This window comes from Vombatus ursinus, unplaced genomic scaffold (genome assembly GCF_900497805.2).
Source record: "Vombatus ursinus unplaced genomic scaffold, bare-nosed wombat genome assembly UNPS02011369.1, whole genome shotgun sequence".
Classification (NCBI taxonomy): domain Eukaryota; kingdom Metazoa; phylum Chordata; class Mammalia; order Diprotodontia; family Vombatidae; genus Vombatus; species Vombatus ursinus.
The window spans coordinates 6,605,917-6,611,383 of NW_020951147.1; the positions used below are offsets into that span (position 1 = coordinate 6,605,917).

The window sequence follows — 5,467 nt, forward strand, 5'->3', positions numbered from 1 at the left end:
TCAGTGATCATACCTCATTAATAGGCAGCTTTGAGAGCTGGCTGGGGCAAAGAGAGTCGAGGTGACCCATCCAAAGTGTGAGTCGCAGTGTTCACAGTGTGAACGCTTACCGTGCAGAGGCCCAGCCTCGCCTCAACATTGACCTCTTTTTTTTTTTTTCAATAGGTGGTTGGGGTTAAGTGACTTGCCCAGGGTCACACAGCTAGTAAGTGTCAAGTGTTTGGTCTGAGGCCGAATTTGAACTCAGGGCCTCCTGACCTCAGGGCCGGTGCTCCATCCACTGACCCATCTAGCTGCCCCCTCAACACTGACCTCTTCAAGGGATGTGAAGCCCTTTGGAGGCGGGGGTGCGGCATGGAAGCACCAGCTGGCATAATTTGATTCGTGATTCTCTAGCCGTATACAGGGCAGCGCTGGCCTCGGAGCCCGGAAAGCCTGGCTTCCAGTCTCGCCTCTGACGTGGGCTCATTGGGAGGGTGCCTGGGGTCTCTTTCCTTAGTAGAAAATACTGGCTGTCAAGGGGCCTTTTCTCAAGCATAGGCTGACCCCCTACTCAACAAGGGGCTCCCCGTTACTTTCAAGATGAGGTGGGGAAAGGAGATAAGCATTTCCATAGTCTACTGTGTGCCAGGCCCTGGGCTTGCCTTCGCAATGATCTCATTTGACTGATTTGGGTCAAACCTCAACTCCTCTGTTGGGTATTTCCAGTTCCTCTTCCTGCTTCTAGGGTCTCCTCATCCTTAACCCACCTTGCCCCTTCATACACTGAACTACTTGCATTTCGTAGACTATCTCACCCTCTCCCAACTCCAGGCCTTTGCCCTGGCTGTCCCTGATGCCAGGTGGGCTTTCCCTCCTCACCTCGTGACTTCCTTCAAGACAGCTCAAATCTCACCTCCTACAGGATTTTCCTGGTCCTTCCAGACAATATGGCCATGGTTTCTCAGAAGACCTTTCATCTACTCCAGATAGATCTATGTACAGAATTGTTGGCATACTGTCTCTCCCATCAGACTGGCAGAGAGCATGGGCTGTCTTTCGCCTTTTTTTGAATCCTCAGCCCTTAGCACAGGGCCGGGCACACAGTAAGTGCTTAATAAATGCTTGCTGACTGTCTGACCCTGGGCCAGTCACTTCCATCTGTCAGTGTGGCCCAGGCAAACCCTCTAAGTGCCCGTAGAACCTACACCGATGAAATCACAGGTTTGGACAGGGGAAACTGTATATGAGTGTTTGCATCTATATACACACGTGTATAATATAGACATACACATACATACGTAAATGTGTACATACACATGTGTACACACATATATGAGAGAGAAACAGGTTACATGTTATACACACACACACACACATATATACATACACATGTGGAATACTGGAGTGATCACTGGACTTGGGAGTCTGAGGGTCTGGGTTTGAGGCCTGTCTCTGACACTTTCTAGCAGTATTACTCTGGGTAGTTCATTTACCCTCACTAAGCCTCAGTTTCTCCACCTGTAAAATGGGGGCAATAATCCTTGGCTGTCCCAAACCAGTTAAGCAACATGGGCAGGCGGGTAAGTACCACCGGAGGTCTAAGAGAGGGCATCAGCCTAGCGAGGTTCTCCTGTGGCCCAGGGTGGGGGTGTTCATTTCCTGGGTCCCCCCGTGCGTTTCTGCCCAGTTTCCCTTCCATGGTCTCATCAGGCATTTGGTGCCCAGTTACGCTCCCCACAGGACCTGAGGGACATGTCAGTGCCATCCCTGCCTGGGGTGACAGGTGCCCAGGGGTCAGTCCTCGGAAGCTGGGGACAGTGGTGAGAGAGCCTCCTGGGCTATGGGCCGTGGGGCCCATCAGCCTGGGGCTGGCTTTTGCAGCTACTCTGCCCAACAAGGTGCCCTGGGGAATGGGCAAGGGAAGCGCCCACCCCTGCCAGCCACCTGCCCCCTCCCGTACCCAGCTGCGCCCCTCTGATACCACAAGTCACTTTGCTGTAACTTCCTGTGGGGGCAGGGAAGGGCCTTTCCAGCTCGCCCCATCAGCCCCGACAGCTTCCTTCCTTGCGGCATTTTTTTCTTTTGGGGGAAGTGTGGGTTGGTGGGGGGCAGAATGAATAAGCAGGCACCCACTCAGCTATGGGCTACCCACTCCACAAAAGGACAACCGTCCCCAGCCCCCAACCCTGCGTTGGCCCAAGGGTGAATGGACCCTCTGTGGACCACCAGGTCTGGAACCCAAGAAATTGGGAATTCACCCAGGCCTCGGGCGTCACAGTGGTTTCACCCTTTGCTGGCTAAGCATTATTCACTTGCAGAAAACATGGTGGAAAAGCAGCCCGGGCTCCCTCGGGGGGGGGGGGGGGGGGGGACGGGGCAGAACGGGGGGAAAGGGGGGGCGGGAGATCTGGGGGAGGGGAAGTTGGGAGAACTTCTTTTTTGGGAACAAGAGATTAGGTTAGAGCCTGACTCACTGGAAGGGCCTTATCACGCACCCCAGAGTGGGAGAGGAGAGCAAGAAGACGGGGAAGAGCTGGGGGTCAGGGCGGGCAGGGATAGGGGCGCTCTGTGGGCAGCGCTGGCCCGACTCACTGATCTCCTCCACGATCTTGAGGATGACGCCGCCGATGTGAGACTCGCCGGAGACCCGCAGGGTGACGGACTCCTCTTGGGCCTCTTGGTCCCCCACGAACACTTGCAGCTCCCAGGTTGCCATAGCTGCTGGCTGGGTCCTGCAGGGGAACCACAGGGGCTCACAGACCCGTCTCTAACGGCCTCCCTGGAGCCCCAGTCTGGGCCGTGTGGACTGGTGGGAGGAGAGGGGCTTCTTGGCTGTGCCTGATGGCCTCTCCGCTCACCTCTGCAGAGGGCACAGCTGCCCCGGGGTGAGCAAACAGCCTGGGGACATTGCCCGGTCGGTCCCTCCCTCCCGCCCGCGTTCCAGAGAGAGAGCTAGCCTCGGGGCTGGGCACATGGAGGGGACGCCCAGAGGAAGGCGGATGCCATCAGCCTGGGCCCCACTCACCTCTCCAGGGGGAGCCGAACGGGCGGCTTCTGCCCCTCTGCTCCTTCTCAGGCCTAGACACCCGAGGTCTGGCCTGGGTGTCCCTTCCCTCCTGGTGTGTGGGTGCGCTTTCTCTTGGGGTTGCCTGTAGGCTATGCCTTATCTGCAGTAAGACCAGCTCCACCCCTTGGGGAGGGGAGGCCCCTGGGTCCAGGAAGCCAAGTGCCTGTCAGTCAGGCACCCAAGGCTCCGCGTCTACAGGGAAACGGCAAATGGAGAAACCACGGGGAAAAGGAGTCAGAAGGAGGGCAGGGGAAGGGACCCTCCACATTGGGAGATCCCCTTGGGCCTTAAAGCCGGAGAATCATTTTTGGGGGAATGGAAATCATTAGCAGCATTTAAAGAGGAAATGAAGGAGCTCAGGAAAGGGGAGCCAGAGATGTAAGACCAGGTAGAAAGCTCCTGCCACCTGTACTGTGGACAGGAAAAAGCAGCCAGTCCCACCCACCCACGCGGCACTGTCTGATTTGTTTTCCCTTTGGACCTGCACTGCATAGAGGACCAGGTCTGGAGTCTGAAGTCTTGAGTTCAAATCTGGCCTCAGACATTACTAGTTGTGTACTCTGGGCAAGTCACTTAAAATCATTTGCGGGGCTCCTGGGTAGCGCAGTGGGTAAGAGCACTGGCCCTGGATTCAGGAGGACCCAAGTTCAAATCTGGCCTCAAACACATAGCACATACTAACTGTGTGACCCTGGGCAAGTCACTTAACTCCACTTCGTAACAAAACAAAAAAAAAACCATTTGCCTCAGTGTCCTCCTTTTTTAAAATTGGAGTAGAATAGGGGCAGGCCGGTGGTACAGATAGAGCGCCAGGCTCAGAGTGAGGAAGAGTCATCTTCCTGAGTTCAAATCTCACCTCAAACACTTACTAGCTATGCGACCCTGGGCAAGCCACTTCATCCTGAACCCTAAATGGGCTCATGAAGATTGAGACATGACTGAAAAGACAGAACCATAAAGTCATTCCCCAATTGACAAATGGTCAAAGGATATGAACAGGCAGTTCTCAGATGAAGAAATTAAAGCCATCTATAGTTACGTAAAAAAATGCTTTAAATCACTGTGGGATTAGAGAAAGGCAAATCAAAACAACTCTGAGGCACCACATCACACCTATCACATTGCTCAACATAACAAAACAGGAAAATGACACGTTGGAGATGTGGGAAAACTGGAACACTAATGCATTGTTGGTAGAGTTGTGAAATGATCCAACCATTTTGGAGAGCAAATAAAAATGTGCAAACCCAGCCATAGCACTTCCAGGGCTGTATCCCAGAGATCATACAAATGGGAAAAGGACCCTCACGTACAAAAATACTTATAGCAGCTCTTTGTGTGGCGGCAAAGAATTGGAAATTAAGGGGATGCCCATCAACTGGGGAAGGGCTGAACAAGTGGTGGTAAATAAATGTAATGGAATACTACTGTGAAATGATGAGCATAAAAAAAGGAAAATGACGAGCAAGCATGCTTCAGGAAAAACCTGGAAAGACTCGGATGGTCTGATGCTGAGTGAAGTGAGCAGAACCACGAGAACGTCGTACACAGCAACAGCCACATTGTGTGATGACTAATGTTGATAAACTTTACCCTTCCCAGCAATACAAGGATCTAAGACATCTCCAAAGGCCTCATGATGGAAAATGCTACCCACATCCAGAGAACGAACTATGGAGTCTTGAACGCAGACCAAAGCATGCTATTTGTTGTTTTTTTTTCTTGTTTTGTTTTGTTTCCTCTTTCTGGTGGTTCCTCCTATTGGTTTTAATTCTCCCTTACAACTTCACTACTGGGAAAATGTTTAACATGAGATATGTAGAGCCTCTATCAGATCAGAGAGGGAGAAAAATTTAAAACTGAAAAGCTTATGGAAGCGATTGATGACAATTTATAAAGCTGCTTAGCACCCCCATCGATAGAGCATCTACTATGCGCTGGGCATAATGTTGGGTCTGCAGGTGCAGAACACACGTCCCATGGCTTGATTGAACAGCAGGAGCGTGGACCAGGCAGTTAAGAGGGCTCCTCTGCTTTAGCTGAGTGAGGCCTCTCCTGAAGCCAGGAGCCAAGGCCTGGCCATTGGGGCTCACCAGGCCACCCTGCCCCTTTCTGAGCAGCCACCCAGCTGAGAGCAGAAACACCCAGTGCCCAGAAGAGCATGAGGAAGAGCCAGCAGCGACTGTAGCAGCTTCCTCAGCTTGGGAGGCAGTGAGTCTGGCAGTCAATAGGGAAGTTCTCTGCCTGACCCCAGACTCCCTTACTGACCCACCCAAGTGACCACCCACAAACACCCTTGCCCTTGGTCATGAGAGAACTCAGCTGGGACTGGCTGCCCCAGTAGGAGACCAAAAGATAAAGCCTTTTCCCTCCTCAGGTCACCATGGACAGTGCGTGGGGTGTCAGCTGGGTGTTCTG

At 52.9% G+C, this 5,467-nt stretch overlaps 1 long non-coding RNA gene across 1 annotated transcript; it reads right to left on the reverse strand.

Annotated features, from left to right (window-relative positions):
* Positions 1–233: 233 nt before the first annotated feature.
* On the reverse strand, positions 234–3,202 carry LOC114038629. Its single transcript, XR_003568579.1, has 3 exons — positions 3,008–3,202; positions 2,575–2,714; positions 234–494 (listed from the first exon to the last, which is right to left on the reverse strand). It is a non-coding gene; the product is annotated as an uncharacterized LOC114038629 (long non-coding RNA).
* Between the last annotated feature and the right edge of the window lie 2,265 nt (positions 3,203–5,467).